The 14,080-nt window shown below is 32.7% G+C and overlaps 1 protein-coding gene across 8 annotated transcripts in view; it reads left to right on the top strand.

Annotated features, from left to right (window-relative positions):
- Positions 1-14,080, top strand: part of Obsc (Obscurin) — a 358,871-nt gene that overhangs the window by 93,595 nt on the left and 251,196 nt on the right. For 2 of the 8 annotated variants that reach the window (XM_070108143.1, XM_070108140.1), the window contains exon 1: positions 11,780-11,860. The exons of 4 other annotated variants lie outside the window; for them this stretch is intronic. The gene's annotated coding sequence lies outside the window, so the exon portion shown is untranslated. Of the gene's footprint in view, positions 1-11,779; positions 11,877-14,080 lie in introns of those variants that run through there. 2 more of the 8 variants (XM_070108142.1, XM_070108139.1) reach the window with 1 other exon arrangement.

Genomic DNA, 14,080 nt, shown 5'->3' with positions numbered 1-14,080 from the left:
TGTACAGTTTGGTTTAATACGAAAAGTGTACTTCTTCCTTTATTTAAGTATACAAATATGTTTACCAAAATAATAAAATAACATCGGCAAAAATTATTAGTAGTAGAAGGTAGGATTTGCCTACTACATATATACATATAAAATAATTGTATATTACAAGTATATGCTACTTAAAGAGAATAAGTGCTATACAAATTCATTGTTCTGTTGGCTGAGACAATTATACCAAATAATAGGTTTGAGGGTGGTAGCGGCTTACAAAATCTGCAAGAAACGTTCTTACATTATATAAGGCAACCTTGAGTGAGTTGTATATGACTCATACAAAGAGAAAGTGGAAGCAATCGGTTTATACTTTCATATACATACATAGCTTCATGTTCGGATATTCGGTTGATTTTTTACCGTGTAAATGAGTGTTTAATTATTATGCAGTTACCATTTTGGTCTATTTTTTTACTCTTGGGCCTTTGGTCCATCACTTTATGAAATGTACTATTTTAAATGCGGTGCTTTATGAAATTTTCTTTGACCAATAAATGAACAGGGTTTTTTCATTATCGCACAATCATATTCAGTGGCAACGTTGCTAAATAGTTTCCCGACTGTTCTCCAAGTTATTGAATCTGGTAACATTAAATAGCTGTGACATTTGGACAAACAAAATGAAGATTGTTTTAAATATAAAAAATATCACCAAAATTTAAAAGTGCAGATACTAAAACGAAATCAAAATTGAATGCATAAAATCTTCATTATTAAAATATCGGGTGATGTTGGTAAAATAACATTAGATTTGTTGGAACTTTGAATAATTTTACATTTCACATATTAGCGTCAACACTACAACTGCCCGTTGTGGAAGGCAAAATTAGAATTAGTTTTAATTTAGCGACGTCGTGTCATTGCCATATATTTCAAAAAAGGGTGTATGAAAATGAATATTTCGTTTGTTGATTAATAATTTTAGGTTTTTCTTAAAATATTGTTTACTTTTATATAAAAGTTAATAAATTTGGTATATCGCACTAATTACTTTAGTTCAAAAAATCCGCCAACTTCTACCAAAACCATACAAATTGTACAGTGTTATCCAATAAGAGTGGTATCATTAAAAAACACAGTCCTCCACGACTTTTTTTGCAGGAACGAATTCAATTAACCTAATTTTCGAGTACTTTTTCCACTAAATCAAATCGTATGTCATGAACTGCACATTCAATATTGACTTCTAAAGCTTGAAGAGTGTTTGGTTTATTGCCAAAGCCCAATGACTTTAAATAACCCCACAAGAAGTAGTCTTATAATTTATCATAACTCACTCACTAATTTACTCGTGTGCTTGCTGTACACCTGTACATGTATACATACATATATATAATATATGTATGGAAAAAAAATATGCATTTAATTTTATTAGTTTTTAAAATAATATAAAATGTGAGGAACAATGCTCCCTCTTTAATTTTAGTTGTATTTTATTAAAATAATAAAAGTTTTTATTAATATGACACGGATGTTTTTACGTATCCAAACCTTGCACCATTCGGCCCAAAGTTCATACAGGGATAATGGGATGCCTAACTCTTTCCAGTGTGAGAGCGCCTGAAAATTAGCGATTTTTATAACATTTTCCATTGTAGCCAGATCGCACAAAATAATAATTTTTGGGCATTTAAATTAAAATACCCAATTTGCAGTTTCCACACCACCTAGGAGGTATGCAAAATGGCAAAAGTTAGTTTTGGGTGCTTGGTTCCCCAGTAGGCCTATATCACCCATTATAAATTTATTTGCATAATAAAACAAAAGATAACAACTCACAGATAAATACATATAAAATAAAATTAACAAAAACAATATCACTTCATATCACAGATAAAATATAATATTTACAAATATAAAAATATACATATAAGTATACAAATGCCTACATTTAAACTGCATGCTGTTTTTCTTTTGTTATTCTTCGTAATAACGGCCGTTATAAATGAAAAGCAAAATATGGAAAATGTCTTCATTCGAATAAAAATTTTGCAATCTTTCAATCTGTCCATCCCTCTTTTTCCTATTGCTGAACGTCAGACCTATTAAACTTTGACAGCTGCTTGAGTTTAGTAGGTTTTGACGTTTAGCAATTGCTCTCTCATTTCCAGTGAGAAACGAGTTTGGCATCTCTTTATCCCTGATTTCATCCTTGGCATTACTTGCGTAAATTTGCATGTACACGTGGCTTACACGTAGGCATACATTTGTTCAACTCAACGTATGATCGCAATGCAATGTGCTGATATGATTTGATTTGAACCAAAGTCGGCCATACCGCTTATAATTCAAACAGTCACCGAAAAGGTGGTCCGAATCAGCTGATACGACCACTTATGAGGGCGCAATGTAAATAAACACTCACCATCCCTTCTACCGTCCGCTTCTATAGACCGTAATTGGATTTTTCCCGTAGAAACGAGTGAGCTGAAAATGAGAGAGCAATCCTTGCAACGCAGAGTTGCCAGTCTCAATATTTTGTAGTAATGAAAATAAACTTGAGTGTATTTGAAATATTCTTAAAATAACTCAAAATCACAATCGAATACATTTATTTATAAATAGGTATACTATTTTTAGTAGTTGGATTTTAGTTTGGAGCTTTTACATTATGAAAAATTAAAACTAATAAACAAAATATGTGAAAAATCGTGTATACAAATAGAACAATGGCAACCTTGGTGAAATGAAAACATAAGACAACAACTGATTTCTGCGTTGTAACTACGTTCATAACTTTTGACAAATTTTGTTTGATACGGGCGGTAAGTACGGAAGGGAAGAATGTCGGTGACTATTTGAGCTATTAATCGATAGTGATTGCCGAATATTAGATTGTTCGTGTTGCATCAAATCAGTTGACGCTGGTCGGTACTTGAATGGATTAACAATGTTGTGTATGATCAGACGATTTTATTTGATTGTGTTTTCGGCACGAGTATTTGATCTGACTTAATCATACTCGTTACAGCTCTCTGTTATGCGCATTAAACTAAAAAGTTAAAAATAAATAGATTACATCGGAGAACAAATACCTTTTTAATGATTTCTCTCTTTTCTATCTGACCATACAACTGCCTCATGTATATATGTAAGTATTCACTTTTGTTAGTTAGTAATTGATTTGTAGATTTTCAACTAGCATTATGTCATTAGATAGTTAAAGCAAGGAAAAAGCTATAATACCTTTCGCAACTATAAAAGTTTTCGTACAAGAAATTTATTTTTATTGGTCAGATTGTGTAGCAGCTATATGCTAAAGTGGCTCGATCTGAACAATTTGTTCGGAGATTGTAGCGTTGTCTTGGGCAATTTTGAAAAGATCTCTTGTCAAATAAAAAATTTTTCAATACAAGGACTTGATTTTGTCAGATTGTATGGCAGCTGTATGTCATAGGTTAATATGATAGGTCGAATATCGGCGATTACGTAGATTTTTGGGAAAAAACGGATCGTGCAAATTTTCAGATCGATATTTCAAAAACTGAGGGACTAGTTCACATATATGCAGACAGACGCACATGGCTAAGTCGACTCAGCTCGTTTCCTGCTGCTTTGTTGCAAACGTGGCAGACTTAAAGTACTCTGTGCAGGGTATAATTATCGGTAAATAACTTCTCACACACTAATATGATGGACATAGTGATTTGTGCTAGTTAAGTTGTTTAAACATATGATAATCGGGCTAAGGGGGCCTCTACACTTGCACCTCAAATCCGAGCGTATTTTTGAGAAATGATTCCAGAGGATCTATAAACATATTTATACTTATATTTTTTATTTAATTGATTCTTCGACTTTCATGATATATTATTGGAAATTACTTCCCCTTCTACAGACCGTAATCCCCTTCCCTTGGAAGGTCCTTGACTTTGTCACCTCCAAAAAACTGGGGTCTCATTTTTGTCACACTTCGGCCATTAGTATTGTCTGTAATCAAAAAAGCGATATTTTTTCTTGATAATTTTAACCTTGACTTTGTTTCTCCGAAGACGATTTTAGGGCATTTCGAAATTTTTTTTTGCCCTTTTAGAAGATGTAAAAATGGAAGAAATGAAAATTTGTAAACAAATGTAATAAAAATTGATCTAATTTTATCAATATTTCTTATAGAAGTCATAAAAAATTAGAGAAAAGTTGCATTCAGGTGTTCGGAAAGCGCGGAGACGGGTGCGCTTCAGGTTCCAGAAAAACACGAAAGAATACGTTTTCCACGAAATGCTTCATTCGGAGTATTTGTAGTTAGATATAGACTCAAATTTTAAAAAAGAAAATAGATTTTTTGAAATTTTGAAGTGAAGAGGATCCTTTTAAGTGAGTAATTGTGAAACTCAATACAGTATTCCTCGGTTAATTGATTATTCCACTTCTTTGAATCACCCTTTCTTGAAAATATAATTCAATGTCACAATTTCTTGAAATTATCGAATCTCCAAACTTTTCTCGTAATAATTCGGTTGTTGTACGTGCTGTGTGGCTCATAGCCCCGTCCTGTTGGAACCAGATGTTGTCAAGATCAACTTCTTCCGATTTCGGCTAGAAAAAGTTAGTTATCATCGATCTATACCGCTCTCAGTTGACAGTAAGGGTGTCACAAGCCGAATTCCGCCGAACCAAAAACCACACCAAATTGTCAATTTAGGAGAATGTAATGGTAGCTCATGAATAATTTGTGGATTTTCTTCGCACCAGAACCGACAGTTTTGTTTATTTACCGCACCACTCACTATAATCATAACGACCATAAAATGGCAAAAGCGTACGAAGAGTTGCAATTGGAGAGGGATTATTTCGATAATAATAATAATTGAATAATTTTTAAACGTTGTTCACTAAGAAATCATATCATCCCTATTGGAAAATCCGATATTTATAAGTCGGGATGTCGTAAGCAGCATTCCCGGCTACCAAAAATTACATCCACGGGTTATTCGTATTGGTAATAATCGTTAATGTCAACTCAGCAGAATTGCGTAAGGCTCCATCCGGCGTATGTTTTGTTCAGCACACAAATCTTATGCTAAAACTGGTTTGAAGTAGTTGAGAAATACACAGTTACCAGATATTTATAAAAATAGCGGAACGAAAATTTTAGTGGTGATTCGGAATTTCTTCCTCTGCTGCGCTAAACTCCGTTGAGCAAATGCGCTTGATAACAGCAAACAAAACTCAGGTATTTTATCATTATACTTCATTGCATTAGAAATAATTAAGAAGCATATAATATCAATCAAATTTCGCAAAACTAAGTAAACCAAGAAGAAATTAACTACATTTTTGGATTTTGAGTCATGATGAACATCGAAACAGCTTACATGCTAGATTGCATTTTTTGCACTGATACATCGCTTGCGATTGGCAGTGAGCACACATCAATCGTCGTTTTTGCGGGTTTTCGCAGATGGTTTGTTCTCAGCATCTGAATTCGATTGCACATCTTCTGCCCCCGTTGGCTGCTTTTCAATGAACGGCAAGGGAGCTAGCGTCACTTCCGATTTGACTGAGAGGTTTGACTTTATTCTTCTTAGCGATGAGACAGTGGATCTTCCATGCATTCACTGAGGCAGTGTTGAGCCAATTCGTGACCAGTGGTCACCACCATTTTCTTCCCGATATGGCAAATCGGTAGTTAGAGACAGCACTGTCGTGCAAATGTACTCTTTCCATATGTTTGTGTTTTTTGCGTATCATTCGAGGTTGAGGGATCTTAATTTTTTTTTCTTCTCGCGAATATTTGGAATCTTTTTGTGTTGTCTCAGCTCCAATAAAGTTTGAAGCGAGTGTCACTTCGGAATCGTCCTGCCAGCGGCAGACAGATATCTTGTTGGTGTTTTCGAAACATGTGTACATTCTTTGTCAATCTCCGAGAATTTAAATTAATGACGTTTGAGTTTTTTCCAAGTTGGTTTGACGAATTGGGCTTCTGCCGTGAACGCGTCTTGTATTTTCCGCATGATCCTCGCTCGTCGATGGACCACAAAGGTATTGTCAGAGAATGTAAATGAATAGAGAAGGAGCAAATGTTAAATGAAAACTTTTTGAGTACTAATTTCAGAGAATGTTTATGAATAGCGAAGGAGCAAATGTTAGCTGTTCTAAAATGTTAATTACGATGAAGGAACATCGAAAACGCGCAAGTTCGAAAATAAAATTTCACCACAACTATCAGGGTACGAAACGAACTACACCACTCTATAAGCAAAATGTACACACATCCATATGCACAGATGTTCTTTGATATGCGCATAAACAAAAATTGAAATAATAAAAATATAGTAATTGACTTCCGACAAGAAAATATCGTAATTATGTACTTAATGACCCCCACTTTGGAGGGGGTTGGGGTTGCAGATGGTATGTGAAGGGAGTCTGTGAAATACAACTGGTTTTGGACCGACCAGGGTTATTTTTTCGAAGAGCGGCCGAAGGCCGCCAGTGCGGAAAGGACCGACTAGGGTTGAATTTGGGAATATGCTGTTTTCACGAAATTTTAACCCTTCATATAATTTTTTTGAAGGGTGGCCGACGGCTAAATCTACTGAAATTGTATTTGTGATATTTGCAAAGTGTGTAAATAAATATTGAAAAATATACATAAATTATTGAAAAAATTCACTTTCCGCTCACGGATTTGTAATCTACATAACTTTTTTTTAAGGGGTGACCGACGGGTAATTCCTTCGAATTCATAAAAAGGACACTTAATTGTGTCACCCCTTACAACCCCAACCCCCTACGAAGTGGGGGTCATTAAGTACATATTTACCGAAAATATAAATAATGAGGGAAATAATATGAAAATAGAATTAAAATATCATTTAATAAAAAAGGAATATTAAAATAAAAAAGAGTATAAATATTATTATAAATATAATAAAGTAATATCTGATAGGATTTGAACTTAGGCAAAATATTTCACGTTGCAATAAAGAAGTCTGCTATACCAGCAGCACCAGAGACAATATTCATGCTAATTTGTCTAATCTGTGAACTCAAACAGCTATTATTGTCTACCTGCTTCAAATGTTCTTATGTCCATATGTGAATATTCTTGAAATTGCCTTCCTTCATTCGCATGTCCAAATATATTTGCATATACGTACACATATGTACATATGTATGTCCCTCAATATGTCTTTCGAAAAAAATCAAACATTCGCGCAAGTGACAAAAAAACGTAGACGCCATCATCGGCCAATAATATTCAAGCGAACTCTCGGCATATTTTCTAAGTATTTCATATTACAACGACAACAAATTCATTCATAAGGAACGTGCGTCTGCTTCAAAGCAAAGTGCGCTCGTTCATAACTCTGCGCCGCGCTATTTTTTCTGTGCGCCTGGTAAACCAAAAATGAATGAAATTGAATTTGAATGTCTTCAGTAAAATTGAAGAAGTTTCAATTTTACAACTGATCCTACCATTCCCCTCGCTTTTGTATTTTGCCCACAAGCTGCCTGCTCACAACGATGCTAAAAATCAGAAATTCAAGAATTTGTCTGATGTTCACTTCAGAAAGGAGAATTGGCAACATGACCTATTAGCGAGTTTAAATAATATTTATATTTTTGCATATTATGCACTATATATGGCATTAAATTAAAAAATGTATATAAAATTGCCATTCATATGACATCTTTAACTACTTCTATATATTCTAAGCACACTCCATATAGTACTTTTATATGTTTACTTATTATCATTATTTCATAGTTTGTCGATTTAGCCCATTTTATCTAAAAATGACGCTATGAAAATGCAGGACAATTGGTAATCGCAATATTTCAAAAGAGCATAAGTCAACTTTCAATAGCAAACCACTGCAAAAAGGACAAACGAGACAACATAGCCGACCGACGTGGTTGTAAAATTGTCGATTAAAACAAATTTTGCCAACTCCCCCACGATGCGCAAAATTCGGTGTCAATATGTATGCGAGCTCGTATGCATGGATGTGAATATGTATGTTTGTCGACAAAGTCGTCTTTTCGTTTTTTTCAACAACATAATGTCCGCGCGAACTCGCCGTTATTTTCTTGGCTTGCCACCATGCGCAGAGGCGTGTCAAGTGAGGATTCATAATATATTAATATGTTGCTTAATTTGTATTGAAAAGTACTAATGCATTAATGATTAATTTTCGTAATATAATTAATATACACGTAAAAATATAAATACCAATAAATTCATACCTATAATCGTTTTTAAACTAAATTCGATAAATAAAATATATATCTGAAATAATTATGTGGCAGTGCGCCCCAATCCCTCCTTGCCAGCGATCGTTCAACTCGCAAAAAGCAAAAAGCAAAGACAAAAGTCATTGCATGTGCGGGGCAAGAAGAAGCAAGCATCAGCGTACGTGTATTTAAGAATGTATGTGTGATTATCACATTTGTGTAAATACGCATAATAAGAAAATATTCAATAAACCTAAACATATGAACATATTCTCCTGATATATTTTAATTATATCAGGAAGTAAAATATGTTATTAAAGTAATTGAATTATGATATGCTAAGATTCCAATTAATAAAATAAAAAAATTTTAATTTTATGTATTTTGGGATTCGAACGTATATGCTCGTATTCGGAATGAGCTTTACCCCTTCGCGCTTACGACCTAAGCCACCACAAAAGTGGAAACACGGCCGCTTAACCACTGTTTTATTGGTATCTTTTGTTCAATAAGCAATTACTCACTCAACGCACATACATAAGTTGGAAAACTAGCCTATTAAATGTTTATTTTATTATGAATTTTGGGGTTTTTACCGATAATACAGATTTTTAATTTGGAAGGCTTTTCATAATTATAAATTTGTCATATCATAGAAATTGAAAACATAAATCTAAATAGGTATGCGCAACGATTTTTCATATAGGAATATTCGTTGTGTCTATTTATAGCATTTCGCATATTGTGTTATGTATTTTTCTTTTTCGAAGTTATATTTTTCGATGTTCCCTCATCTGGAATTACAAATTAGTACTCAAAAAGATTTCATTTAACATTTGCTCCTTCTCTATTCATTTAAATTCTCTGTTATTGTTCAGTCTAATCATAATTTACCTGAATATCATGAGCGACTACGAGAGTAGAATCAATGTCGTCAGTGATGTTCATTTCATCGATCTGCTCTTTCAAAATACATCAACAGTAGAAAGAGGGATATAAATAATTCTCATGTTCTCGTTAAAAATGATAATTTCTTCTTCATTTTCACTTTCACTGCACTGATCTACGATGCGCGTCAATTCTCTCTAACTACGTAAAAATTTTGTCGCCATTTTGCACACATAGGAATACTATGACTTATAACATGCAAAGGATCTTCCAAAAGGGATGATATGATTTCGAAATGTCGTTTCGGCCATTTTTAATATGTTATGATTTGTAATTTTTTTCCATAGTATTCTTAGTAATGTTTACAATTTGATCATGGAAAGATATATGCAAGAATAACGTTTACAAATTATTAAATTTTATTACCAAAATAATCGTTCTCTAATTACAACTTTTCGTGCGCATTTGCCATTTTATGGTCGTAATAATCGTCGACCTTGTGCTCGCTATTCGTCGAATTGTTGCAAATTTCGGGCCTACATTTTTTTTACTTAAAGTTCAAGTGCCAATAAGACAAAGAACCGCTCGAAGTAATGAAAATATTGCTGTCGTTCTGGCAAGTGTTGGTGATGACCGCAATTTGTCGATTCGAAGACGTTCTCAAGAATTGGGACTGTCTCAAACCACAACCTGGAGGATTGTGAGAAAGGATAAAATAATTCTCAATCAAGAACTAAAGCCATTGGACCACCGTAAACTAGTACTAAATAAACAAAACTGTCGATTCTGGTGCGAAGAAAATCCACAAATTATTCATGAGCTACCATTACATTCACCTAAATTGACATTTTGGAGTGATTTTTGGTCTGGTGGAATTATCGGTCCATACTTCTTTCGAAATGAAACTGGTGACATAGTTAGTGTCAATGTTGATCTTGACAACATCTGGTTCCAACAAGGCGATGCTACGTGCCACACAGCACGTACAACAACCAAATTTTTGCGAGAAAAGATTGGAGATTTGATAATTTCAAGAAATTGGGACATTGAACGGCCTCCAAGAAGTTGTGATTTAATACCATTAGACTATTTCTTGTTGGCTTATTTGAAGTTATTGGTCTTTAACACTAAACCAAACTCTCTTCAAGCTTTAGAAGTCAATATTGAACGAGCACTTCATGACATACACTTGATTTAGAGAAAAAAGTACTCGAAAATTGAGTTCATCGAATTCGTTCCTGCAAATGAAGTCGTGGATGCCATTTGTATTATGTTATATTCAAAACTTAATTGTATCGATTGTATGTACTTCACATTACTTAAGAAACATTAAAATTTCCTTAACAATTAGTGTATTTTCTTTGTGAAAAAAATCAAAGCACTCTTATTGGAAAACTCTTTATAAATAGTTTTACAATCGAGAAGTCGAACTTCACATCGATGAAAACCATAAGCGCTATCAAACACGACCCACCCAAGTGTTGCTCTACTTGTAGTGTAATACGAATAAAAGGAGCAAAAAATGTAGAATTATTCAGAAAACAAAAATTAATCATTAGGGTGCTTTTTTTAAACTTTTTTTTCGATCCCATGGTGAAATTTTGTTGGAAATACCAAAACAAAAATTCCTTGAAAGTTTGAGCTCTTAGTATTAATATTAAGTACTAGACCTGTAAAGATTTTCCATCTAAAATACACGTAAAACTTGATATGTTTCCTTTTTAATTTTATAACTCAGCGGCCTTTGATTTAATTATCTTACCCGTCATTAGGTTTTCCTCAGAATTGAACGTTCTACAAAAGTCACCATTGCGGTTATAACTTGCACCTGCGGTGTAGTACGGGCCCCCAAATCTAATTTTTCCATCAAAAATTTTTAGACTTATCTAGAACACGCTTAATGACACCCAGATACTTCATAAATCAGTTATAATTTATCCTTGACATTTTGGGAAACTATTTTCATGTCGACAATTTTTAGCGTACGATTCAAAATTTGTCTGAAAAACATGTGTCTACATATACGAGTACAAGTGTCTGTGTTTTGTAGGGGGCTGATATATGGAGTGGGTGAAAGCCTAAGGCTCATAGTATTTTTTGAAAAGTTGTGTTGAGCTTACGCAACAGAGGAAGGAAATGGGTTAAGGTCTAGTAAAAAGAAATCCATTAGGCCAGGATTGTAAGGTGGATGTATAGGAACTCTGAGCTTCTTGTGAGAATGAATACTGTAATTTTATAGAACCTTCACATTTTCGGTAATGAATTTTTCAACACTTACGAACTCGGGAATTCGCTTATTTTCTATTTGCAGAAATAAATTTTCCGAACTTTCTTTAATTTTTATGATATTTAAATAACAGAATAGTTTTACATACGTTAGGTGACTGAACAAAGTATTTGTGATATGTACTTATGTATTATATATATAAATAAGCGATTGTTAATTAATTATTGATTAACTATTTTTTATATTGTATTCATATATGACAATCATAAAGCCAATCTAAATCACTATGTAACAACACTATAATTCAAATATATATGTATATACAATACGTATATATGTATGTATGTACATAAGAATCAATTTACATGATATCCACTTATGTCGTGGCGAAAATAATTATATTTAGAATTTCACAAAATTTTCTACTTTCAGCGCATTCAATATTTAGTCATTTTTGAGTTGCTCTAGTGGACGTGTCGTTTCTATAATTATTTTCGTGTGTGTTTCACCAAATATTTCGTGAGTTTATAGGCCTGTATGTACAAAAAATACATATAGGATATATATGTATATATTTAAATACATTTGTATGTATGTATATGAATGCGTGAGACAAATATGTGCTTACTGAAAAATATATCATCTGAATATTGCCTTCACTTGCGTTATTGTGCAAATGAATTATAGAAACTGTGTTGTAATACTCCAGAAGTCAATAATAAAAAACAGTTTTAGTTCACAAGGAAAACTTATTGAAGGTTTTAAATATATACATATATATATATAAACATACGTCTATTTCACTTTGAGTATATTTATAGAACAAAGTAAATAACTAAAGAAAATATATGTATATATTTATTTATACATACGTTATTTTTATGTGACCTTGAGCGATCCCATGTACTAAATATTTTACGCGAACAAGTTAATGTGTGAAAATCTAAGCTTTCAAAACAATTATCTATCTGCATATTTATATGAAAGAATATCAATGAAGCAGTAAAAGAGAGAAAACGTTTGAGTTCTAGTGTTTTAGAATACAATACAACTCCGAAGTGGTACTTATAGATAAGTGATAAAAATATTCAAAAATATATTTTCAGAATTACCTAATACTCATTTTCCCCATTAAGATGATGAATAAAGTAATATATATATATTATCTTATACATAATAGTGCCACTATACTTGTAGTACTAAAGTAACAAAAGTTTGTATGTCTAGCAGTAGCACCATCTAACAATAATTATCGGCAGAAAATATAATTATACTAGCTTTACCCGCTGCTTCACCCGCATTAAATTTGCTAAATAAATACTAAACCTCATTACCAAAAGCAAAATAGTAAATACATAGAATGTACACAATATAATATACCGCTCTGATCATCTTCGTGGTGGTGTTGTTACCACAAAAACCCACTTAGTTTAGGAGCTTACCCCGGATATAACGTGACACGCAATTTTTATACATATATGATGTTTAAATTTTAAATTTAACATACTTGCCAAAATAAATTTTTAAAATTTTCAATGTTAACAATCTTATCTGCCAAATTAAATTTTTTCACAATCCGCAAAGATATATCTCTTTTAATTATATGCTATGAATACTACACATATTCTAAAGTTTCATGATGGTTGGTTTCGGCGTGAAAGCGTAACAAACGAACTTACGCTGACATTTATAATGATTGTAGGACTTTGTCTGAAAATAACACTTTTTTTAACATTTTGAATATAAATACATTAAATATAACATTATAATTATTAATAGAATTATAAGCTAATTTATAATACAAAATCAGTAAAAAAAAGTATTCCGTCACAATGAAGCTTTAAAATTAAATTTTTTCTTACCCTCTGAAACTCGTATTAGCTGTACGATTGAACTAACACGTATCCTTAAATTTAATTTTCGATTTTTACATTTTCCAAAATAGTGGGGTTAGCATTTCAAAAAGCCTGTGCCATTTTTAACGTCATCATTATATTCTCGCAATATATTGCACAGAGGATAATATTTTTATTCATCTAATAGTTGTTTGTACCACCTAAAACGAAGCGCGATAAATATGTTGTTATACTTACATATATGTACGAGTATATCAAAATTTACAGGATGACGAAACGAATTGAATTTCGAATGTCTGTCTGTTCATCCGTCTGTCCGTGAAAGAGATAACTTGTGTAAAAATTGAGATACTTTGATGACACTTCGAACACGTGTTAGTTGCACCATTGGCACGTCCATTAAGCGAAAAACTTTAAACTATATTTAATTTACACTCAGCTATAGGAAAGTACATACCGATATTACAAATTTTTACTTACGGATGCCAAAGAGAACAAAAAAGATATAATAATTAAACTAGGTGACGTTATGACCCTTGTATAATTTAATCAGACCACAAAATATGATTGGAATTCATTCACATTTTCTTGGAATACCGAACTGAAATCAAGAGCACCTTTTCAAATACAAGTTTTATCAATATCCAAAGAGCCATGCAAACCGCGAGAGAAATATATTATTTGGCGCGCCCGAACAAGTATTACAATTTTTTATATTTTATGAACAATGCAAAGCTTTTTTCTTAATATACGGGGTGCGTTCTAAAACATTACCGTAGCAAGTAGCTAACTGGGGGTCTATATATGAAGGTATCTAGAACAATGTAACACATTTTGTTTATAATGCGTTTTCAACGAATATTTTTCGAGTTATCGCGTCACA

Source organism: Bactrocera oleae, chromosome 4 (genome assembly GCF_042242935.1).
Source record: "Bactrocera oleae isolate idBacOlea1 chromosome 4, idBacOlea1, whole genome shotgun sequence".
Classification (NCBI taxonomy): domain Eukaryota; kingdom Metazoa; phylum Arthropoda; class Insecta; order Diptera; family Tephritidae; genus Bactrocera; species Bactrocera oleae.
The sequence above is the reverse complement of the archived record's forward strand: the minus strand, read 5'-3'. Positions and strand labels throughout refer to the sequence as shown.